At 42.2% G+C, this 26,376-nt stretch overlaps 1 long non-coding RNA gene across 1 annotated transcript in view; it reads right to left on the bottom strand.

Annotated features, from left to right (window-relative positions):
* LOC105508775 overlaps positions 1 to 26,376 on the bottom strand; it is a 63,783-nt gene that overhangs the window by 5,221 nt on the left and 32,186 nt on the right. The window contains exon 3 of the long non-coding RNA XR_001001326.1: positions 8,504 to 8,597. This is a non-coding gene — a long non-coding RNA (uncharacterized LOC105508775). The remainder of the gene's footprint in view (positions 1 to 8,503; positions 8,598 to 26,376) is intronic.

The following is a 26,376-nucleotide window of genomic DNA, read 5'->3' as shown; positions in this document are numbered from 1 at the left end:
AGACAGGGTCTCACTATGTTGCCCAGGTTGGTCTCAAACTTCTGGGCTCAAGCAATCCTTCCACCTCAGTCTCCCAAAATGCTGGAATTACAAGTGTGAGCCGCCACACCTGGCCTTGATGTTTTGATATATGTATCAAAACATATTGATATATATATCAATATGTGATTGTCAAATGATCACCACAACAAAGTTAATTGACATATCCATCACCTCACATAGTTACCATTTTCGTGACTCACTGCAGCCTTGACTTCCTGCACTCAGGTGATCCTCCCACCTCAGTCTCCCCAGTAGCTGGGACCATAGGTGCCTGCCACCATGCCTGGCTAATTTTGTAATTTTTGTAGAGATAGGTTTTCGTCATGCTGCCCAGGCTGGTCTCCAACTCCTAGGCTCCAAAGATCTGCCCTCCTCAGCCTCCCAAAGCGCTGGGATTACAGGCTTGAGCCACTGCACCTGGCCTCCTCTTCTTTTCTAACTTCTTGAATTGTACATTGAATGCTTAATTGACTTATCTTTAATTTAATTTCTTTCTGATGTAAACACATTTTAAGGCTCTATCACTCAAGATGAAACTTTAGCTGAGGATGGCATAAAAGCAGATTTCCTGGATCTGAATCCCAGCTCTTCACTACTAGCTACAAGACCTTGGGCAAGTTATTTCATTGCTCTGTGCCTTGGTTTTTCCTTTTTGTTCAAGTCACTTATTCTCTGTCCTTATTGTGTTTTAAATACTTGATCCATCATTATCTGATGTGCATGTGTTAATTCTCCCAGTTTGAGAATTAACATATTCCAGGACTTTTTTTTTTTTTTTTTTTAGTGCATACAAGTACATAATGATTCTATCCTTCTGGTGAACTGTTCCTTATCATAGTGTTAATCCTTCTTTATTCTTTTTTTTTTTTTTTTAGACAGAGTCTCACTCTGTTGCCCAGGCTGGAGTTCAGTGGTGCAATCTCAGTTCACTGCCACCACCACCTCCCGGGTTCAAGCAATTCTCCTGCCTCAGTCTCCCAAGTAGCTGGGACTACAGGCACGTGCCACCATGCCCAGCTAATTTTTTGTATTTTTAGTAGAGATGAGGTTTCACCATATTAGCCAGGATGGTCTGGATCTCTTGACCTTGTGATCTGCCCGCCACGGCCACCCGAAGTGCTGGGATTACAGGTGTGAGCCACCACACTCGGCCCCCTCTTTATTCTTAATAATGCTTTTTTGTCTTAAATTATATTTTTGCAAATATTAGCATTTTTATACCAGGTTTCTTTTGTTTGGAATAGATGTTGACAGGTTTATATTTTTTCATATCTTCGTTTTCTTTTTTTTTGAGGTGGAGTCTCGCTCTGTCGCCCGGACTGGAGTGCAGTGGCCGGATCTCAGCTCACTGCAAGCTCCACCTCCCGGGTTTACGCCATTCTCCTGCCTCAGCCTCCCGAGTAGCTGGGACCACAGGCGCCCGCCACCTCGCCCAGCTAGTTTTTGTATTTTTAGTAGAGACGGGGTTTCACTGTGTTAACCAGGATGGTCTCGATCTACTGACCTCGTGATCCACCCGTCTCGGCCTCTCAAAGTGCTGGGATTACAGGCGTGAGCCACCGCGCCCAGCCTCATATCTTCGTTTTCAAAGACACCCAGCTAGTGCGTGGCAAAGCCAGTTTCATTCCTGCATCCCCTGACCCCCAGTCCATTATTCCTTTTTTCCTGTCTCAATATGTCTCAGGTCCACCTTCTTTCAAGATTCAACATAAGTCACTCTTCACTTTGAGGCTCTCCCAGCAACTCAGTCTATTGTGATTGCTTCCTCTTCCGAGTGCTCAACATCCGCAGTACTTATCTGATCCTTAAAATCTCAAAAGTATGCTATCTTGGTTTTGTTTTGATATCTATCCCGGAAGTTCTTTGAAAGCTACAATATGAATTATATCTCTTCTGCAGACTACTCCAGAATTACTTTACTAGGGGGGCTAGTGGTACAGTCCGATTGGGAAGGCAGTGCCTACGGGACCTGTCTTGAAACTGCACTTACATAGCAGACATTTCATTTTATTTGCAGTGATTGAGGGTGGGTGTTACCGAGTTTGGGAAGAGGTAAGCTAATGCCCCCATATGCCACTCTTTCAGCTGTCACTGACCTCTCTACTGGCTTGCCTGTGATAGTGGTTTCCAACAAATTTAGCTGCTCTCCAAAATCGCCATGGGAGCAAGGTTTTTTTTAAGTACTCATTTTCAGATCTCCCTCCAGAGCCACTGAGTCAGAACCTCTTGAGTGGAGCTTGGGAACCTAGTGTTTAAGGAGCTCTGTTCAAATTCAAGACATCTAAGCACCTAGTCTGTAGGCAGTAACTGCTTGTAAATACACGATGGGTACCAAGTCGGGAAACAGAAAAGCTTTAATTGACATTACATTATAATGTATAAGAAAGTGATATCTGTTTCCAAACTCCCATCGCCACAAATGGTTTAGTGTAAAATAAGCTCTATTCAATCCAATGTAGTAAGCATTTCTATATGAAAGAGGCATGTAATAATAACAAAAGTAATATCTGACATCCACTGAACACCTAATATGCGCCAGCACTTCGTCGAATGTTGTATGCACATCGTCTCATTTATTACTCACCAGGCTTCTCTGTGTGCCCTATAATCAAGGTCAACTTATCCATTAGGCTCAGTAGGTACTATGTCTAGGGTCCATGATACTATTAGAGGCTCATAAAAATGTTTTTGTTCATTTTAGCATCAGAAAGAAAAAAAAAAAGAAAATAATCTCTGATGAATTATATTAGTCTTTATACCAATACAGTCACAAAATATAATTGGTGATCATTTTCATGGAGAAAGGGGCCTATGAAGGCAAAAGTGCCTTGGGGCTCTGAAAGTCATAATGCAACCTTCACCATAATCATTCTCATTTAACAGAATATAAATTAATGTCTAAATTCAGTGACAGATCTAGATTGTGTGGGGCCTGGGGCTTTTACAATTTAAATGATCTTCTGAAGGAAAATAATGCAAAATTATAAACAAAAATTAGGTACACAGTCTTGGAGGGGACTGTCCAAGTAAGGGGCCCTCAAGGGTAAGCCTCCTTAGCAATATGGCCCATCCGCCCTTGCCTAAATGTCTTTGGGCCTAAAGAAAGCCAGGGAAGGAATCAGTGTAAACCAGGGCATATCAGCAAAGGACTCAAGGAGGAAATGGGACTTTGCAGTATGACTGTGAGTTGGGCACCCTGAGTGCAAACCCTGGGGACTGAGTGTGAGCATAACATGTTTAGGGGAAAGACCATAACATGTTTAGGGGAAAGCAGAGAACTCACCCAACTATCTGGGGCAGGGAGAGGATCCAGAGTTCCCTAAGGAAAGTGAGGCCTGTTTTGTTTTTATTTATTTATTTTTAAGACAGGGTCTCACTCTGTCAACTGGTGGGGTGCAGTGGTGCAATCACATTTCACTGCAGCCTTGACCTCCCAGGCTCAAACAATCCTCCCACCTCAGCCTCCTAAGTAGTTGGGACTACAAGTGGCTAGTTGTTTTTTTTTTTTTTAATTTTTAGTATTTTGTAGACACGGGATCTCCCTATGTTGCCCATGCTGTTCTTGAACTCCTGGACTCAAGCAGTCCTCCAGCCTTGGCCTCCCAAAGTACTGGGATTACAGGTGCGAGCACCGTGCCTGTGGGTGCCTGTTTTAAATACCAGGATGGAAAGACCACTGGGAATCCTTATACTTGCTCTTGGGTCTTACGTCATTATGTAATAGTAGGGCAGGACTCTTGGGAGGGTCAGGAAGAGGCACAGAGGTCTAATTGGAGGATTAATCTGGGTATGTTTTAATAAGCACCTGAAATTATGGTTGGCTGGGAGGAGGGAAGAGAAAAAAATTGAGTAAGCATCAAAAAGGTTCAGTCAAGTGGATAATGAGGACTACAGGGGAAGAAGAGTCAGCCGTCATTTATACATTTTGAGCCTGGATCACTGAAGGAACGGTGTGGGATTGCCAGAAATGTAGAGACTGGTTACATTGGTTCTAGAGAAGTTAAATCCAACAAAATAATCACTACAGAGAGGCATCCTGAACTAACTTGACCAGACCCGCTGGCCTTAGCCTTTGCTCTTGTTTTCCAATTGCCAATGCCCCATCTGATTGAAACATTTTTTTCTCAGTTGTGTTAACAGCATTAAGACATTACAGTCAGGTCGGCCTCCTCTTCTTGCTGGCTAGGAAGCTATGGTGTTATTTTGTGTGTGTGTATATATATATACACACACACATATACACATTTCTGTCCACAGTTCCTGGACCGTATCTCCCAGAGCCCTCGTTACAATCTTTCATTATAAGGTTGGGTGTGTTAGGCCTCAGGAGCAGATTGAGAAAACAGAATCTCTCTGATCTTTTCCTGCCCTTCTTTCACCTTCCCCAAGACAGGACTCTAATCTTACCCCACCTTTCTGACTAGGGGTCTTAAGATCCTCTCCGGAGATGGTCCTGCCCTCTAAGCCGGGGGAAGGAATGCTGGCATCATGAAGCTTCCATAAAAACATAAGAGGACTGGATTCAGGGAGCTTCCAGATAGTTGAACACATGGAGGTTCCTGGACAACGGCAACCCAGGGAGGGGATGGGAGTTCCACGCCTCTTTCCCCATACCTCACCCTATGCATCTCTCCATCTGTGTCCTTTGTAAAGTCCTTTATAATAAACCAGTAAACTTAAGTGTTTTCCTGAGTTCTGTGAGCTGCTCTAGCAAATTAACCCAACACAAATAGAAGGTGTGGGAACCCCAACTTGCAGCTGGTTGGTCGGAAGTTCCAGAGGCCCAGATTTGCAACGGGTGTCTGTGGAATGGGCAGTTTTGGGGACTAAGCCCCAAACCAATAGAATCTGATGCTATCTCCAGGTAGATGGTGTCAGAATTGAACTGGAGGACATCCAGCTGGTGTCTGCTGCTATGTGAGTCAGGAAATTCCCCACATATTTAGTCAAAGAAGTCTTCTTCTGTGTTGCTGATTGTTGTTGTGGTTGCTGATTGTTGCCAAGAGGAAACTGGGTTTGAGAGAATTTTTGAAACAGAAGCACTTTGCCTTTAACCCGGCTTTTGTTAAACACCATCATTAGATTAGTTATATTTCAACTTCCAGATTACAACCCTCTCCACTGCCTTTCCAGGTGAGCAGACAGAGGACTAGTCACAACAAAATAGAAAGAGGAGAAGGGATTTGAGAGGGCATTACAGAGGTATAAAAATTAGAGGCCGGGAGCGGTGGCTCATGCTTGTAATCTCAGCACTTTGGGAGGCCAAGGTGGGCGGATCACCTGAGGTCAGGAGTTTGAAACCAGCTTGGCCAACATGGTGAAACCCCGTTATTACTAAAAATACCAAAAATTAGCCAGGCATAGCGGCGTGCGCCTGTAATCCCAACTTCTCAGGAGGCTGAGACAGGAGAATCACTTGAACCTGGGAGGCGGAGGTTGCAGTAAGCTGAGATTGTTCCACTGCATTCCAGCCTGGGCAACAAGAGTGAAACTCTGTCTCAATAAATAAATAAATAAATAAATAAGAAAGGGACTGGAAATGAGAAAGAAAAAGGAGTCTAACAATCATTTGAAAAATCTTTACATACTTGTCAGGCTCTGGGCTTGGAACAAAAGCCATTAATGACAGAGATGCAGTCAGTACCCCAAGGGTATCTGAGATTTCCAGGATGGGTGTTTGTGGGAAAGTGCTGGGGTCAAGTGCCGCATTGGGAACATGTTCTAGAGAGTGGGGAGGCAGATGGTAAATTTAGTTTTCTCCATGTAAAATTTGGCATTCTGAAAATGTAAAGTGGAGATGTCCTGTACATAGTTATAAATATGGGAAAGAAGATCAAGAGAAAAGTCAAGGCAAGAGATAGACGTTTTAGAGTCTATCTGTTGGCATAAAGTTTATGAGGCAGACATGAAGGAGGCGGAGGTTGCAGTGAGCCAAGATTGCGCCATTGCATTCCAGCCTGGGTGACAGAGCAAGACCCCATCTCAAAAAACAGTTTACAAAAATTGACTATGTCTTATGTCTCAAAGTGAGTCAACAAACACCACAGTCATTATTATATAGACCAGGGGTGATGGTAGGACAAGTGGAGGCTCCTAACAGAGCTACAGATTCTTCCAACATCAAGAAATTGGGGCCAGGCGCAGTGGCTCATGCCTGTAATCCCAGCACTTTGGGAGGCTGAGGCAGGTGGATCAACTGAGGTCAGGAGTTCGAGACTAGACTGGCCAACACAGTGAAACCTTGTCTCTGCTAAAAATACAAAAATTAATCGGGCATGGTGGCGCATACCTGTAATCCCAGCTACTCGGGAGGCTGAGGCAGGAACATAACTTGAACCCGGGAGGTGAAGGTTGCAGTGAGCTGAGATCGTGCCATTGCACTCCAACCTGGGTGACAAGAGCGAAACTCCATCTCAATCAATCAATCAATCAATCAAGGAATTATACAGAAAGGAATTATACAGAAATGGTAAAAGAAAAGAAAAAAGTTAGATTGGTGAACAAAGTGCAAAGAAGTCAGCAAAACAAGGAGGAGGCTCAAAACCAGAACTTGCTTTTTGGGATATGAATTTCTCTGTAAGGAATCCTCTCCCTGTGCCCCCATAGCAATCCACAGGAAATGGAGAACATTTTGCCTTTTCCCCCTGCGCCGCCCCAGGTTGCAGTCAGTGCTTCCCATTGCAGAGCCAGTGACCAAGGGAGCTGGAAAGTGCTAGTTCCAGGTTGCCAGCGACCAAGGGAGCTGGAAAATGCTAGTTCCTTTTTATAGAGGGAAGAGTAAAGAAGAGTTAACGCACAGAGGGGTTAACGATCTTTTTGTTCCTGATTTGTAACTTTATTATATTGTGATCAGGGAATGTGATCTATATAATAATGACTGTGGTGTTTGTTGACTCACTTTAAGACATAAGACATAGTCAATTTTTGTAAAAAAAAATTTTTTTTTTTTTTTTTTGAGATGGAGTCTTGCTCTGTCACCCAGGCTGGAATGTAATGGCGCAATCTCAGCTCACTGCAACCTCCACCTCCCGGGTTAAGCTATTCTCCTGCCTCAGCCTCCTGAGTAGCTGGGACTACAGGCATGTGCCACCACTCCTGGCTAATTTTTTATTTTTAGTCGAGGTGGGGTTTCACCATGTTGGCCAGGCTGGTCTCAAACGCCTGACCTCAAGTGGTCCGCCTGCCTCGGCCTTCTAAAGTGCTGGGATTACAGGTGTGAGCCACCAGGCCCAGCCAATTTTTGTAAATGTTCTAAGTGTTGTTGTGTATTCTTTATTTGTATGTGTGTGTGTGTAGTGTTCCACATATTTCCATAAGATTTGGATCATTAATTGTGTTATTTGCACAATAAAAATAAATCTTTTTGAGTCATATGACTATTTTGTCTGCATGAAGTCAGTTTTTGAAAGAGGTTTTTACCACCCTGGCTCAGTGGCTTATGCCTATAATCCCAGCACTTTGGGAGTCCGAGGAGGGCAGATCACCTGAGGTCGGGAGTTTGAGACCAGCCTGACCAATGTGGAGAAACCCTGTCTCTACTAAAAATACAACATCATGCCTGTAATCCCAGCTACTCAGGAGGCTGAGGCAGGAGAATCGCTTGAACCTGGGAGGCAGAGGTTGCAGTGAGCCCAGATAGCACCGTTGCACTCCAGTCTGGGCAACAAGAGTGAAACTCCATCTCAAAAAAAAAAAAAAGAGATTTTAAAAAATCTCTCATTATGATTATGGATTTATCAAATTCATATGTCATTTATATGGAGAATAGTCTATAAAGGAACCTTAATGGAAATAGTTGGAAGGATGGTGCAGTGGTCTGGGTGAGACATGGTGGTAGCTTGGCCTGAAATGGTAAGAATGTGGAGAGAAAGGTAAAGAAAGCAATTAATCTTGATTATTAGGTTTCTGGTGTGGACAACTGACTGCATGATTGGTGGTACCAATTACCAAACGGCATGCCACTGACCAGTGTTTTTCCTTGAGCAAATTACATAAACTCTCGGGATTCTATTTTCTTATTTATAAAAATGGGTGTAACAATAGATTGTATTTCATAGTGTTACTGTGATGGTGAAAAGAGTTAATATATGTAAAGTTCTTAGCACAATATTTAAGTCATTGTTCAATATATGCTTTTGTTATTACCAATTAGGATATAGTTAAAGGAGGAAAGCTTTGGGTTTGTTCGAGGCGGGAAATGAAGTTTTTCTATGGGGGCTCATGATGTGTGAGTTGTTTTGTAAGTAATCTTTCAGTAAAGAGGGTCTGAGTCATCTTCACAAATGCTGCCAGGGCTGAAAGAGAATGGAAGTGAGAGAAGACCATCCGAAGGTCAAAGGTAACTTTCAACAAGTGGCAGAATGCAGGAAAGATTTTCTTAAGGTTGGGAAGGTAAATAATGGTTTCAGGCCGGGAATGAGAAGACGTTTTACAAAGAGGTGAAATAGCTGATTCTACTTACTTTCCTGTTTATTTTTGTTTTTTCAGTGTCGCAGTGTGATTGATTCTGGGTATGGAAGCCAGCCATCCCCAAAAGGCTGCAGGAGAGCACAACTCTGGAAAAAAATGACGGCAATTAACAGAGTAGCAGGAACTTGCAGAACAACAGTAACTTACCTCGAGTGTGACTTATCATATGATTAGTAAACAGATTACGCTAGCAACAGTTGTTAAGAAGTCTGTTTTAAATTTTTGGTGCAAAAGGAAAAAGTGATTAACTTGACAAAGATTCATAAGCACATATGTTTCCAGCTCTGAGCTGTGGGGTAGAATGAAAACTGAAGTTGTGAATTCTATAGTATTCACTGCCTTGGCAGATTTCAGTGTGAGATTATGCATGACTACACCCCTCCCACAAGTTTACACAGGCTTAGGAATTTTCTTATTAAAGCTGTTATGCAACCTGCATTTTAGCAAGGGCATACAAACGCATGGAAAGAATATTCCCATACACAAATCTTTTGTTTGACTTTTGTTTTTGTTTTTGAGACAGAGTCTCGCTCTATCGCCCAGGCTGGAGTACAGTGGTGTGATCTCGGCTCACTGCCACCTCCGCCCCCAGGTTCAAGTGATTCTCATGCCTCAGTCTCCTGAGTAGCTGGGATTACATGCATGTGCCACCATACCCGGCTAATTTTTGTATTTTTGGTAGAGACAGAGTTTCACCATGTTGGCTAGGCTGGTCTTGAAATCCTGACCTCAGTTGATCCACCCATGCTGGCATCCCAAAGTGCTAGGATTACAGGCATGATCCACCGTGCCCATCTCCCATACACAAATCTTGACTTATCTGTATCCCCCTTCACTGGGTTAGTGCTGAGTTGCTTTTTCTTTTCTATATTTTTAAGGAGAAAGACATTGCTTTAAGCCTACTATAATTGAAGCCATCTTTCATTAACCAGTTTTAGATCTATCACAAATAAATTATAAGCTAGATTCAATTATGAAGCCATTAACACACTTCCCATAAATGGAAAATGAAAAGCAAGCTTTGTGTAAAGGTAGGAGATTAACATACCCTTTTATGTCATTGACTTCCAGAAATCCCAGTTAAACTACCAGTAAATAGATATTTTAAGGCTTAAACCCAATAGATGGCGAGAGCTGAAGAAGGGACAATTTTGGAAGCTGGAAAACAGATGAATACATAGTGATAGAATGAGCAGATTCGAGAAGTTTAAATCCCATCAGGCAGAAGAGAAAACTAAAAACTAATCTGATTTATAGCATATCTGAAGACTTGGAAACTAATGGCAGCAGGTCCCTGAAGAAGTGAGGGTAAAAGGGATATGGACTAAATAAAGAGGATTGTTTGGAAGTATTCTTTATAAAGGAGGAATTGGATTGGATCCCTAGCCTTCTCCCCAGATCTGTGCAGCATCCCAGAGACTGCACCTTCCTTAACTGGCAAAAGAGTGATAGCTTATTTTCAGAATGGAGTAAAATAGATGGTTCTACACTAGAAGAACACCAGTGGAGTTGAGTGTGAGAGAACAGTACTAAAAATAGAGGATCAAGTGAATTTATGCATATTAGCTTCTGGGATACCCCACACCATATCCATCTTTTCCTTCTCTGGGCCAAGAACACTGAAAGTTAGAGCTTCACCCTCCAGGCAGGACATGGTGTCTTCTCTGGGAAATATGCTTGGTCCATTATGAAAGACCTGACCTTGGAAAGATATTGACATCGGAAGTTCCCTCAGTAGACCCAGCCCACCCTGATGCTCTTACAGTGAAACCCACATCAGACCAGCCCAGCTCTCATATTCTCAGGGCTTCCAGCGAGTGTTTCAGCATCTCACTCTTAAATATTATCAGATACAAAGATGATAAGATATGTGAGGAAAGCCTTTAACTCGGAAGATAGAAAATGAATAAAGAAAAAAAAGTAATGTCAAGGAAATAAAGACAAAATAAAAGTCAAACATCTCACAAAGAGAAGCTACTATAACCACAAAACAAGAAAAGAATTATATGCAAAAATCAACAAGCAAATAAATAAATGGAACAAAACGCATACAGAAGGTCTTGAAAATTAAATACATAGCGGAAAGGAATATTTATTTTCCTTCTTTGTTTCTTTTTTTGAGATAGGATCCTTCTCAGTTACCCAGGCTGGAGTGCAACGGCATGATCATAGCTCACTGCAGCCTGGACCTCCTGGATTTAAGCAATCTTCCCACCTAAGCTCTCTGAGTAGCTGGGACTACAAGTACATGCCACTATGCCCACCTAATTTTTTTTATGTTTTGTAGAAATGAGTCTCACTATGTTGCCTTAGTTGGTGTCAAACTCCTGAGCTCAAGTGATCCTGCAGCCACAGCCTCCCAAAGTGCTGGGATAATAGATGTGAGCCAATCCACCCGACTAGAAATTAATATTTTCAATAGAAAGGTCAGAATATAAAGTGGAGAATTTTTCCAGCAAAAAGAAAAGGGAATGGAAAACAGGAGATACAAATGTAAGACAATTAGGGAATTGGTCAAGGGTGTTAGCGTCTGACATGGTCTGGCTCTGTGTCCACACGCAAATCTCATCTTGTAGCTCCCATAATTCCCATGTGTTGTGGGAGGGAGCCAGTGGGAGTTGGCTGAATCATGGGGATGGGTCTTTCTCGTGCTGTTCTTGTGATAGTGAATGGATCTCACGAGATCTGATGGTTTTAAAAAATGGGAGTTTCTCTGCACAAGCTCTTTGTTTTTGCCTGCTGCCATCCATGTAAGATGTGACTTGCTCCTCCTCACCTTCAGCCATGATTGTGAGGCCTCCTCAGCCATGTGGACCTTTACGTCCAATTAAACCTCTATCTTTTGTGAATTGCCCAGTCTTGAGTACGTCTTTATTAGCAGCAGGAAAATGGACTAATAGAGCACCCAAAAGAAAAAATGAAGAGAAGTTAATAAGCTGAATTTCCAGAGAGAAAAATGTATTAAGTGAATACAGTCTTAGGCTAATGCACACATTGTGCAATTTCAAGCATTGAAGGCAAAGAGAAGACCCTCCAAGATTGTAGAAAGCGGAAAAATACACAGGTCATATACACAGGATCAGCAATTTATGAGGAAAAAAATGTTCCCCAAAACTTAGGGAAAGGCAATTGTTCTGTAGTCATAATAAGAAGTAGCTATCAAAAACTGGTTTTAAACCCATGTAATCAATCAACACAATTCCCCTCAATGTACACACTTTTACAAGCCAACTCATCAGATCAGGTCTTTGTTTCTGAAAAACAGCCAGTGGTAGATGAACTCACTCCTGTAAAAACACCTTTGAGTGGTGAACAATCAACAAAGTTTCCCTTAAGGAATTGTGATTCTGCAAATGATAACATCCTAATGCAGTCTCTGAACTCCCTGAACTCATCATGCTTCCTCAAAACTCTAGTAGCCTGCTCTGCATGGAAAGACTGTTTCTGAGCATCATAGCTCTCACTGGAGCAAGGAGTAAATTCAGCTTTGTCCTTTTATTTCGGATACTAAGTGGTGATCTCATCATCTTTTGGCATAGACTTTTAACTTGTGAACAAGAGTACTGGCTACAAAGCAATGGAGAAAGGTTTTCAAAATGTTAAGAGAAAATAGTTAATGACCTAGAATTCTACTCCCAACCAAACTAGCACTTAAACACAAAAATCGAAAAAAAATTTTAAAAAGACATTTTCAGACATGCAAGGTTTCACACAATTAATTTGCTGCTCATGTACTCTTTCTTGGGAAGTCACTGAAGGAAACCAAGCAAGAGGAAGATATGGATTACTAGAAATATGAGATCCAATACAGGAAAAAAGCAGAGGACAGCCCCAGGATGATGGTAAAGAGAGATCCCAGCATGGTATCTGGTTCATGCTGCAGTTTGTATCAATTATCTTGTGCTGCATAACAAACCAACTCAAAACGCAGTGGCTTACAACAGCCATCTATTTAGTTCATAATTTTGCTAGGCGGTTCTTCTGGCTGATCTTAGCTAGGCTCACTCATGCATCTGTGGTCAGTTGGCAGTTTTGCTGGGGCTGACTGCTTCCAGATGGCCTCAGTCAAACGGCTGACACGTGTCTTGGTGTTGGCCGCGGTGATGGGATGACTGGACTATGCTTCTCCCCTCATCGAGAAGGTGAGCCTAGTTCATCACATGACAGCAGAGGCCCAAGAGCCCAAACCACAAGGACTCTTCAAGCATCTACTGCGTCATATTTCACTGGTCAAAGCAAGTCACATGGTCAAAGTCAGAGCCAAAGTAGAAAGTACACTCAGAGTCACAGAGCAAAGGAACACAAACACAAGAAAGGGAATCACTGCTATTGTTGCTGTTGCTGGCATTCCTGTTTTTTTTTTTTAAAAAGTAAGGATGAGGTCTTGTTTTTATGCCCAGGCTGGTCTAAAACTCCTGGGCTCAAGTGATTCATCTGCTATGGCCTCCCAAAATGTTGGAATTACAGATGTGCACCACCATGCCTGGCTTTATTTGATATTTAGTTTTTTATTAGCTGTTTCCCCTAACAGAATGTAAAGTCCCATGTGGGCAGCCTTATTTGTCATATTTGTCCCCAAGTGCCGAAAACAGGGTCTGGTGCACAGTAACTACTAATCCATTTCTTTAGAATAAATCAATAAAAACAAAAAATACACAGCGAAAGGAAAAAAAAAAGCAACTCTTTATAGTGGCTGCTTTGGGAGAGGAATTGAGAACTTGTCAGGAATGGAAGAGCAGGAGAAACGAACTAACTTTTACTTCTTTAGGTCCCCGTCTTCCAATCCCTTCAGCTTTCAGGGTCCAAGTGGTGGTCTCCACAGCATTGCACACCCACAGGGATCCATGAGAGTGTAGAAGGGAAATGTGAGAACTATTTATCTACGATTTTTTTTTCATGTCAGATGGGCAAAGTGCTGACATTGTGGAGAGGTTTGAGGATGGCACATCCCACACTTGAATGTGAACACCTAATCATCATGCTTATGAACTGCAAAAGCATCAAAATACTTATGTTTGGTTTCTTCCTAAGAGAAAAAAGGCATTAATATTTAATTTATAGATTTTGAGTACATGCTTGTAATTTATAAATTATATTCTAATGCATGCTCAGCGATTTTGTTGACAAGAGTATGGAATCAAAGACATTTGGTCTGAAGAAGTTTAGTTACAGACTAATAGCCCATAGGTCTTGTAAATGGTGAACATGTTTGACCTGTCTTGTACTGTTTTAAAATGGTTTGAATAAAATCCAGAGATTTCACACAAAATTCCACATTTCTGGCTGTTTTTGGGATGCTAGAGGAGCTGGCATTGCTGGTCCTGTGATTTGCTGGAGCTGGAGAGCACGTGCACGTTTAGAGGTGTGTGGGTGTGTGTGTGTTTGTGTGTGTACATGTGCTCTTGTGCACCAAGGTCTTCCTAATGGCTTCCTTTGGGTTCTCATATTCAGTTCATTTCACTAATTTATCAGCCTGGCCTTGCAGACATTTTAGTTTATTGCCCTTTTCTGATAGTTTCTCAACATCAGTCAAATCATTTGTGCCTGCTAGCAGTGAAAGTGATGAGATTTGCTAATAATGTAATTTTCTTTTTAAAGACTGATTTGAGAGCTACTGCTACCCTAACACTACACTCACATTCAGTCCTGGTGAGTAAGAATAACAGGGCATGTGTTGACACACCAGAAACCGGGCTTAACAGGGGAGTGTGTCCTTGTGAATCACCATTCTTCAGGTGTGTCCTGGCTGAAAGCAGGCTGACAACCATTGATCTTCAGTCGACAGTTTTGTACCTTGATATTCTAATTACATGTAGTCCTCCTTTGTTACATATGTACCTATAGCTTCCTAGGAACTTCTTGCAGGTACTGCTTTATCACATCGATCACCATGGTTTGCATAGTGAAATATAGAGATGGTAAAGGAATACACACACACACACACACACACACACACAGATATACGTACATATAGAAAAAGCAGGAAGAGAATATCTCATTTTTGTTTTGTGGTCTGTCCTTAATATCATTTTTTCATTCAATCCTTATAATAGTCATATATGGGCATTTTTTTTCTTTTTATCTTAATTTTAGAGATGAAAAAATGAGGCTTAGAAAAGTGAAATAAGGGCCGGGCGCAGTGGCTCACACCTGTAATCCCAGCACTTTGGGAGGCTGAGGTGGGTGGATCACGAAGTCAGGAGTTCGAGACCAGCCTGGCCAATATGGTGAAACCCCGTTTCTACTGAAAAATACAAAAATTAGCCAGGTGTGGTAGCGCGGTCCTGTAGTCCTAGCTACTCAGGAGACTGAGGCCGGAGAATCGCTTGAATCTGGGAAGCGGAGGTTGCAGTGAGCCGAGATCGTTCCATTGCACTCCAGCCTGGGCGACAGAGCAAGACTCCGTCTCAAAAAAAAAAAAAAGAAAAGAAAAGAAAAGTGAAATTGGTATTCCAAAGTCACAACTACTAAATGACAAATCCAAGATTAAAACCCAGGTTTAATTCCAAAGGCAATGGTCTTTACTAACTAATATCCCCCACATTCCAAAAAACAAAACAAAATCTCTTGATAAGATATTGAAATTTCTCCAATAATGTATTTCCAACAAATGATTTAGTTGTCAGTGAAAATAAACTATAAAATCAATATATTCTACTACAGCCAATGGAGAAGTTAAAGATGTCTTCAGCCACATTAATAGAGGGGAAACTCCAAAGGGTGCCCCAGAGCAGAATTCAGTACAGGCTTAAGTACATGGCCAAAAAAAGCTAAAACCTTAACATTTAAACATTTTCATCAGAGCTTAGAGATAACCTTGAAAAATAATAGACTATTTACTTGTTTCAAAAATGACAGATTGCTTCTCGGTTGCAGCTTCTATTCACCGGAGAAAAAAGTAGAGACTAAATGAATTTTTTTTAATACAAGATCAAAATTCCAGTTTCACTCATGCAGTAGGAGGCTTTCCAATATGACCAAGGGGCACTGCTGGACAAAAGAGACATACACAGTTTAAAGCCTCAGGCCCCACTCACAAGAAGTTTATCATTCACTAGAGGAGCGGAGGAGTCTACCTCTGGGTGCAAGAAAGTACTAGGTCAAACGAGGCGCTATTCCAAAGGGTCCTGACAGCCAGGCAGAGAATTTTGGACTGACAGCTGTCAAAAATGGAGTTTGGGGCAGCAAAGGGTTAAGAGGCCACTCTGTGCCCAGGCCGCAATAAACTCAGCCTGTGTACTACTGAGGAAAAGAGATGTGGTAAGCAGAGGCTTTCACAATGAGATAAGATAAGAGGCTTAAATAAATTAATCGAAATGGTTCTGAACATGATAAGATGTAGGGTTTAGATGAAAGAGGGTGAGGCAGCTGCTAAAAAAGAAGAGATGTACATATTTTTCCAGCAGAAACAGGTTATGCAATCCAGGGCAGCTTGTACAATGGAAGGAAAACATGTTAATTAGATGGAAAATGGGCTGTCTATTATGGGTGTCTGTGTCTTGGGGGGCAGAATTATAAGTGAAAAATCAAAGATGAACTCCTAAGCAGAGCTTTCATGGGGTGATATAAGGGAGGTTTTGTAGTTTACTTTTACAATTTTTCTATTTTTTTCTAATTGAATAAATAATACACAAATAAATTTTCCTTGAAATAGTTACAAAATTTATAGGTCAAAATGAAGTCCCCTTTGACCATCTCTCAACTTTACCCTGCTAAATCCCAACACCCTCCCCAGTGTATCTTTTTGGGAAATCTGGAGTACAAGCATATGCAGTACTGCAGCATGATGAACAAAATAAAAAAAAAATTATAAAAATAAAACAGGAAAAGGAAAGCTTGCAGTAATCCTAACACTAACACCCTTTTCTTAAGCAGAGGCTGTGTTAGTTACAGATAAGCTATTAGATTAGCTCATTCAGCAAAGGTGCTGTGAGCAACTACGAAGTACCAGGAACTGGGAATACAACAATGACCTCAAGGAGAGCATAACCACTTCCAAGACTGGCATCATTTCCCACAATATACTGATAAGGAAAGTGAGACTCAGAAAAATTACACAACTCACTCAAGGTTACTGCAAGTTAAGTGGTAGTGCTGCGATTCAAATGCTGGCCCTCCTTCTACAACTGTCTTCAAAGCCTGGCTCTCCTTCTACAACTATCTGATGGTTTTTAAACCATTTGTTATAAAAGCAGAAGCCTTTTAAAAATTTTTAATGAAAATATGATAAAATTACTATATTGTAGTTCAATATAGAGAAAACAAATGTAAAAGTGTATGTGCTCTGTTTCATTTGAAGTGGCCTACTCAGAAAGATGATTTTGTTTTTATTAAGAGGACTGGAAGGGATTGCTTATATGAAATACCCCAAAGGCCCAAGTCTTCTATTGCCAAACAGCTTTAGGTGTAACTACCAGGCATCATTGGTAGAGATCATCAGGGCTAATGAATTACAAACTGGGCAGTGCCTGAGAATTACAGATTCCTATCTTCCTCTGGCTACTTGTGACCCTCCATTGCTAATTTTGAATTCAATGGGATTCAGAGATCAGCAGTTGTTAAAAGCTACCCTTTGGTGACTCTGATGATCAGCCAGATTTGAGAAGCGATTCTAGCACAACTTGTTGTTTTGCTTAATTCCTCTCCTTTAGGGATCCTGCTTTGCCACCCCATCCTCCACCTGTTCTTTCAATCTAGAAACAACTGACCAGACTTGTGCTGTAGAGACACTGTATGGAATGCCCAGCTCTTGTGGATTACCATCCTGGAACGCCTTGATTTCCTTCCTCTGCTCTGATTTTTTTATTTCTACTCACCCTTCAGTTATGAACCACAGAATCCTTTCTAGAATGATACAGGTCTGGTTATTCCTAGCTCTGCTCTAATCATTGCTTCCTAATTACCACTTTAACTTTACATCTATCATTGGTGAAATTTTAAATTCCCTCCCAGGTAATAAATACCAAGGATTTTTTTTTTTTTTTTTTTGAGACGGAGTCTCGCTCTGTTGCCCAGGCTGGAGTGCAGTGGCCGGGATTACAGGCTTGAGCCACCACGCCCGGCCCGATACCAAGGCTATTTCATGTGGCATCTCCACTTCTCTTCCTGATGGTGTGTCCTAGTAGGACTCCACGTGCCTCTGCTGCATGAATCTTCCCAGATTAATCCCAGCTTCTGGTTCTCAGGACACTACTGTCTATTGCAGCAATCATTTTTATAATATCCCCCAGTGAGCAATTATTCAATGTCTGCTTATGTCCAATAATAGAAAACTCATTTTAGGAAAGAGCCTGCTCTACTGTTGAAGAATAGTAGCTGCTTTAAAGAAAGATTCCACCAGATCTTGAGCTAAACCTAGCTTTTCTGTACCTTCTGTCCACTGGTTCTTCCCTCCTGAACAGTGGTTCTCAATGTGGTTCTGCCCCAGCAGCAACAGCTTCACCTGGCAACTTGTTAGGAATGCAGTTCTCAGGCTCCACCCTAGACCTACTGAAGAGAAACTCTGGGGAAGAGGCTTAGGGATACAGCCCCGAGGGATCTGATGGACTCAAGTTTGAGACCCTCTGCATTAGAAAGCAAAGCTTCTCCCAGACCACTGGTCTGGATACTTTTAGCCTGGCCTGGAGTTTGGGATCACAATGATACTACATCTCTTGTCGACTCAATCCCCAAAAGACACTTTAGTTTTCCAATGTAGTTTACCTCTTGGTCTAAGGGCATAATATTGATTGTAGCCTTTGGAGCGGGTGGAAACAAGTGAAGCTTTCAGTTTTCTGTTTCTAATCATGTTTAGGCTTTCCTGGGGACAAAATATTCTTTAGGCTTTTTGACACCACTGGCCAGTCACACAAAGCAGTCAATATATTTCTAGCATAAACACAGAATACTAGTTTTTGATACACAGTGTGTCTTGTATATGTTTAACGGATAGATGGTTTGGAATACCTGGGAGCTAGGAGGGTTAGTTTTGGTCAATATCAGGGGTTGTTAATCAAAAGGACTTCATGAGGGCTGTGAGAATTATGGTGAACTTTGATAGATGGAAGTAATGCAATTAGGTTATTAATTAGTTATGCTGGAGTTCATCAAAAGAGAGATAATCCTAGGTGAGCCTAACTTTTAGAAGATAACTTTTGGCCAGGCATGGTGGCTCACACCTGTAATCCCAGCACTTTAGGAGGCCAGGGCAGGAGGATTGCTTGAGCCCAGGAGTTCAAGACCAGCCTGGGCAAAATAGAGAGACTCCATCTCTACAGAAAAATATTTAAAAATTAGCAGGGTGTGACAGTGTGTGCCTCTAGTCCCACCTACTAAGAGGCTGATGTGGGAGGATTGCTTGAGCATAGGAGGTCAAGGCAGCAGTGAGCTTTGATTGTACTACTGTACTCCAGCCTGGGCAACAGAGTGAAACTCTGTCTCAAAAAATAAAAATAAAAATAGAAGAAGGTAACTTTCTTGAAGGTGAAGACTCAGAGAGACTCTGCTGGCATAGAAGAAATCAAACAGTCCTTGAGAAGAGATATGAGTAGCTACAGGAGCCACTTGGTAAGAAGCTGAGGGTGACCTCTTAGAGCTGAAAGCAGTCCCTGACTGACTAAGACTTGGTCACTGTCTTAGTCTGACTGTGCTGCTATGACAAAACACCTTAGTCTGGTCAATCTAGAAACAATAGAAATTTATTTCTCACAGTTCTGGAGGTTGTGACAGCGAAGATCAAGGTGCCTGCCGACTCAGTGTCTGGTGAGAGCCCACTCTTCATAGACAGGCCCCTTCTCTTTGCCAAAGGGCAAAAAGGGCAAACAAGCTCTCTATGGACTCTTTTATAAGGGCACTAATTCCGCCCTCATGACCTACTCACATCCCAAAGGTCCTGCCTTTTAATAACATTGCTTTGGGAGTTAGAGTTTCAACATATACATTTGGGAGGGGGGAATGCATACATTTAGACAATAGCAATCAACGTCCTGCAAGGAAATGAACTGTGCCAACTACCAGGGCACCTGGAAGAGGACCCTGAGCCTCAGATGAGGTCATGGCTCCAGCTTACAACTCCATGTCTGAGCTGGTGAGACCCAGAGCAGAGGACTGAGGTAACCCACACCTGCACCCCTGACCCACAGAAACTATGAGAGAACACATTTGTTTTAAGCCACTATGTTTGTAATAATCTGTCATGCAGCAATAGAAAAGCAATGTACTACACGTCAGCAAATTGTTGCAGTCAAAGAAAAATGTTTCTGAAGTTAGTTGCCACTGTGCTCCACAAATGGTGAATATTTAATAAGCCTTGACTGTAGATGTAATTTTGGATGACCATGTTTGGAAAGGAAGGTGATGAGGGGTAAGGGTTCTGATGAGAAAGAGGAAGTTATGTGCTGCTTTGTGAGAGGGCATGGTTAGTGATGCGCATGTGGCTACATGAGAAAGGCCTCAAGCCCCGTGTTCTTTGAGGACCACTTAGGAATATTGGAGAGATGTTCCAAGACCCAGTCGGTAGGGGATTGAGGCACCAGTGGTGGAAGCAGTCTCTGGTGAAGTGGAAACTGAGGACATCTGCAAGGCCACACTCGTGGGGTCAGGAGGGTTTTTCTCCAGGTAGGAAGATAAAATCTTGTCCATAGACCAGCTGTGGATCCTGACAATGCAGCAGTCAGTAAAAAGGGCTCCTGCACCCGCTGAGTAATGAGGCAGCGTTTCTCTCTCAGATCACCCGGGGCGCTGTCCTCTGAGTGGATGCTTGCCCCATCAGACACACCAGGGGCGCTGTCCTCTGAGCGGATGCTTCCCCCATCAGACTCACCCGGGGCGCTGCCCTCTGAGCGGATGCTTCCCCCATCAGACTCACCCGGGGCGCTGTCCTCTGAGCGGATGCTTGCCCCATCAGACTCACCCGGGGCGCTGTCCTCTGAGCGGATGCTTCCCCCATCAGACTCACCCGGGGCGCTGCCCTCTGAGCGGATGCTTCCTTCCCCTGCCACAGACTTGAGTAGGATCTGCAGTGTCCCTCTGCCTGACTTGCAGCTTGGGGGTGTCCTGTACTCAAAATTCCTCTTGCCAACTGAATGAACTCCATCACCTTCCCTCTGACCGTTATCCTATTAAAAACCTCTTCCTGAACTGACCTCATCGAAGCCTTACCACTAATTTCTGCTGGTTTTGACCTAAATAGGGTCAACCTCAAACATGGTCCACAACTGCTCTGATTTCACCAAACTGAACTCTTGTTAATCTGACTGAATAGGACCCTTTTCAAAAAGAACACATTTTTTAGGAATTGACTGACTGAAAACAATGAATGGGTAAACAGCTTTCATACGGTTTGAACTTAGGATAACCTGAAGTGGCAGAACATTGACTAAATTATTAAAATTGTGTATTGAGAACATACAACAAGCAAAGTGCTGTATCACACACTATGGAGATTCGGAAAGTGGAAGGTGTGGTTTATTTTCATCTCATCTTATTTGGTAGATAAAATAGAAAATAAGAAATTAACAACACAAATCACACATAATAAGTTAATATGGCAAAACAAGAGGCTGGTTACCAATGAATGACAAGGATAAAAACTTTGATACAAGTTCTATAAGGACCAAATCACAATGAGCTCTTTGGATCAGGAAACTTCCAGGAGAAGAAGAAAACAAATTAAAAAAAAAATTTTTTTAAAGAGACACAGTCTCACTATGTTGCTGAGACTGGAGGTGAACTCCTAGGCTCAAGCAGTCCTCCTGCCTCAGCCTCCTAAGTAGCCTGGTTTGTAGGTGTGTGTCTTTGTGCCTGGTAAGAAGTAAAATTTTGATCTGGATTTTAAAGCGTAGGCAATGGAATGGGCTGAATATTGCCCCCACCCCCAAATTTAGATGTTTAACTCCTAACCCCTAGTATGCCAAATGTGACTGCCTTTTGTATATTTCGAGATAAAATCAGCTATAGTTTGAGTGTGTCCTTTCCAAAATTTAAGTGTTGCCAATGTTATCGTATTAAGAGGTGGGGCTTTTAAGAGGTCATTAGGCCACAAGGTCTCCTTCCTCATGAATGGAATGAGGTGCCCTCATAAAAGGGCTTGATGAAGGGAGTTTGTCCCTTTCCATCCTTCTGCCTTCTGCCCTGTGAGGACACAGCGTTCCTCCCCTCTGGAGGTTATGGCATTCAAGGCGCCATCTTGGAAGCAGAGATAGGACCCTTATCAGAAAATGAACCTGCCTGTGCCTTGATCTTGATCTTGGCCCAGTCTCCAGACTGCTAAAAATAAGTTTCTGTTTTTTTCTTTCCTTTCTTTTTTTTTTTTTTTTAACAAATCATCCAGTCTGTGGTATTCTGTTAAAGCAGCACAAACAAAGACAGGGTCTATAAAGGGACAATTAGGTTAAAATGAAGTCATTAGCGTGGGCCCCATCTAATATGACTGGTGTCCTCATGAAAAGCACAAATTAAGACAGACACAAAGAGAGGAAAGACCCTGTGAGGATACAGGGTGAAGATGGCCATGTACAACCCCAAGAGAGGCCTCAAAAGAGATGAACCTTGTGGACACATTGGCCTTGGATTATAGCCTTCAGAATTGTGAGAACAACTTCTGTTGTTTAAGCCACCCAGTCTGAGGTACTCCATTATAGCAGCCCTAGCAAAGCAACACGGGAAATACCTGGTAACATTTACTCTTTTGAATATAGGGAATTAACTAATTCTATAAGAGAAAGAGGGGATACAGGGAACATTAGACGAGATTGGATAAAAACAAGAAGATGAATTTCAGGAAATAGTGGAGATAGCAACAAGAGGATAAGAAAAAGTGGCCAGGCACGGTGGCTCACGCCTGTAATCCCAGTACTTTGGGAGGCCGAGGTGGGGAGATTGTGAGGTCAGGAGATCGAGACCATCCTGGCTAACACAATGAAACCCTGTCTCCACTAAAAATACAAAAAATTAGCCGGGCATGGTGGGGGGCGCCTGTCAGTCCCAGCTACTCCGAAGGCTGAGGCAGGAGAATGGTGTGAACCCAGGAGGCGGAGCTTGCAGTAAGCCGAGATCGCACTACTGCACTCCAGCCTGGGGGACAAAAAAAAAAATGCACCACGGATCCCCAACATGAACTTTTGCTGAGGAAAGAAAATCAAGATTACTTACTCCAACAGGGATACCTTTGTCTTGAGACAGTGGAGAGAACTTCATGAGCTCAATGAGAAAGAGGCAAGGAAGAAGCAAGAGAGAACTTTAGGGAAGTGAATGGAATGAAACTAAAAGGAAATGAGAAGCACTATGGAGATACCTCAGTTACTGGAGACAGAATACAGGAAGGGAAAGTAACATGAATCCCAAGATTAAAGAAAGTAAAACATGAAGAATGTGAGGTAGTAAAAGGAGTTCGAAGGAAACCTGGAGGAGTTAAAAACAAACCATACACATATGGGCCAAGTGTTATGTAAGTGAGAAACAGGTCACTGAGAGAGCATTAGATGATTCAAACTTGGAGTCACAGTTTATGGGGATCAGAAAACAAAGGAAATAGGGTTTAATTTTAAAATAAGAAACAGGCGAGGCCAGGCGCGGTGGCTCAAGCCTGTAATCTCAGCACTTTGGGAGGCCGAGACGGGCCGATCACGAGGTCAGGAGATCGAGACCATCCTGGCTAACACGGTGAAACCCCGTCTCTCCTAAAAAATACAAAAAACTAGCCGGGCGAGGTGGCGGGCACCTGTAGTCCCAGCTACTCGGGAGGCTGAGGCAGGAGAATGGCGTAAACCCAGGAGGCGGAGCTTGCAGTTAGCTGAGATCCGGCCACTGCACTCCAGCCTGGGCGACACAGCGAGACTCCCTCTCGGAAAACAGAAAAAAAAAAGAAAGAAACAGGCTGGGCGTGGTGGCTCACGCCTGTAATCCCAGCACTTTGGGAGGCTGAGGCAGGTGGATCATGAGGTCAGGAGTTCGAGACCGACCGACATAGTGAAACTCCATCTTTACTAAAAATACAAAAATTAGCCGGGCATGGTGGCATGTGCCTGTAATCCCAGCTACTCAGAAAGCTGAGGCAGAAGAATCACTTGAACCCAGGATGCGGAGGTTGCAGTGAGCCGAGATCGCGTCATTGCACTCCAGCCTAGGGAACAGAGTGAGACTCCATCTCAAAAAAAAAAAAAAAAAAAAAAAGGTAAAAGTAAAAATAAAATAAAATAAGAAACAAAGTTATATGGGAAGACTGGATTTGGACATCAACTTTTTAAACCTTTCCTGGATCCTGTGAGCCAATAAATTCCTCTTTTTGTCTAAGTTAGTTCAAATTAGGTTACTGCCCTTCAAAACCAACCAAAGTAATAAAATGGAGGAGGAGTGACACATTTCTTTTTGGCTATGTTGAATAGATGAGATATAATTTACCTAAAGTGTAGTTTACAGACAAGCTAGTCACCACACAGCCCATTTCTAGGGGGAACTGCGGAGCCTGCAGGTCCTACTAAGAAGGTCGCCATGTTCTATGCCACGTTCTCTACCCAGTTTCCAGAACCCCTCAGCCCCCAGTTCTCCCAGCTCAGCTGACTAGAATTAGCAATGTGCTCATGATCCAAAGGCCATCAAGTTTTCTATGGGTTTATGGCCCACGAGGAGGTTGAGCATAGAACCTCTGTTTCAATAGGGATACTATTGAGTCAAACAGCCATTATTGCCTAGAAAATTCATGTGGAACTGACAAATTGTGAATAAGTTGAAGTTTTGAGTTATCAGAAAGGATGAGTGAGCAGTTATGAACAAGCAGAAGCTATAGGTAAGCCAAAATCAAAAGGTATTTATAAGAGAGTTGAAAAATTAGTAGAAATGGGAATGGTAGCAGTACAGATGGAGGGATGCTGAGTCACTGCATCTATGGGATGGATCCTTGAACTTGCCAAGGCAGCAAGAAGATGACTCAGATCAGTGACTCTTTCACTGGATGCTTCTAGTTCCTGAGTGACTTCCAGAGTCCAAGAGGCCCAGCTCAACAGCTTTTCTTGATACGCCAGAAGATTCTTAAAGTCCTTATTTCCATAAATACCGTCATGATACCCCTGCTCCCATCACCCAGATGAACCACTGTTCTTTGTAGTGAAATGGTCTTAACAAAAATCTCAATAACAACATTGGCTAACACTTATTTAACATGTATTATGTGCCAAGCACTGAGATATTAATTTGACACACTGTACCTCACTTAATTTTCTCAACAATCCTACCAGGCAGGTACATATTATTCTTATCAATTTATGGATGGAGAAACCTAACTTAGAGAGGTTACCTTGTTTGTCCAAGTCACATCTTCTGTGGGGGAGCTAAGTCTGAAGCAGAGCTGTTTAACTCTGGAGTTCAAATATGTAATTATATTTAACTTCTCTCAAGTTACTCAGTTGCCTTGGGATCATTTCGGGTGTAGAGAGTAGAAGTAATTGAAGTCATAAAACAAGAAATGTAGCAACCAGAACCAACAGGGAAAAAAAGACTCATCATGAATATCATGTGTTATAAAATAATCATGTGTCTTGCTGAAACTTCATAAAAGAGAAGTTCTAGGAAGTTCTCCCAAAGCAAGAAGTGGTGAATGGAAATTAATTACTAATTTCAGATACATAATATGTGCCAGATGTATGGACAATACATCTGGACAATTCTCCTACAATTCTCCTACAAAGGGGTTTTTTGAAATCAACCATGGATGTAGAGAAGAGACTACTTTGCATTAAAAAAAGAGAAATGAAACTGTAGAGTTAAAAAAAAAAAATGTGGCCAGGCACGGTGGCTCACGCCTGTAATCCCAGCACTTTGGGAGGCTGAGACAGGTGGATCACCTGAAGTCAAGAGTTCAAGACTAGCCTGGACAACATGGTGAAACCCTTTCTCTACTAAACGTACAAAAATTAGCTGGCTGTGGTGGTGTGCACTTGTAGTCCCAGCTGCTCAGGAGGCTGAGGCAGGAGAATTGCTTGAACCCAGGAGGTGGAGGTTTCAGTGAGTTGAGACTGCACCACTGCACTCCAGCCTGAGCAACAGAGCAAGACTCAGTCTCAAAATAAATAAATAAATATATAAATAAAATGAAAAATGTTATGTGTAAAAAAAATAAGCTGTGAGATATGAAGTGTAAGATATTAACTCTTCTAATTATGCTGCATTAATAACTAAAATTTATTTCTCAAAAACTGGGAAATTTAGCAGAGATGTAGCTATTTAAAAATGAATAATAATGTTGAATATGTGTTTGCTCCATGAGGGCACAGAGTTTTGTGTTTCCTTCACTGCTGGATCCTTAGAAGCTGGATTAGACTATGTTACATAGTAGATGCTCAATAAAAATCTGTTAAATAGAATGAATAAATGACTGAACTCAGAAGACTGAGATTATTCTCTGCATTGTATCTCTAAATGATATATGAGCAAGTCATTTAGCATATTTGGATGCAAGTTTTATTTATTTGTGGGATTTTTGTTTTTTAAAATGTAATGCAAGGAGTTGGAATTTGTTCTACTAGACATAAAACCTAACAGCATGGTACTGGTTTAGGAACAGGCAATAAGTCAAAGGAACAGACTAGGAAATTTAGAGAGACTTTGTATACACACACACACACTTGGTATTTTAAATAACATCAATATATAATATAAAATGAATTGGTTTATGACATCTGGTCATTGATTAGGACAAATCATATTAATTCTCTCTCAAGCCATATACAAAGCTACATTCCAGATAGATCAAGGACTTGACGATTTTTTTTTGTTTTTTGAGACCGAGTCTTGTCGCCCAGGCTGGAGTGCAGTGGCGCCATCCCGGCTCACTGCAGGCTCTGCCTCCCCGGTTCACGCCATTCTCCTGCCTCAGCCTCCTGAGCAGCTGGG

Source organism: Colobus angolensis, unplaced genomic scaffold, assembly GCF_000951035.1.
Source record: "Colobus angolensis palliatus isolate OR3802 unplaced genomic scaffold, Cang.pa_1.0 Scaffold168, whole genome shotgun sequence".
In the NCBI taxonomy this organism is placed as follows: Eukaryota; Metazoa; Chordata; class Mammalia; order Primates; family Cercopithecidae; genus Colobus; species Colobus angolensis.
Note: the sequence above shows the minus strand (reverse complement) of the source record. Positions and strands in the feature narration are given on the sequence as shown.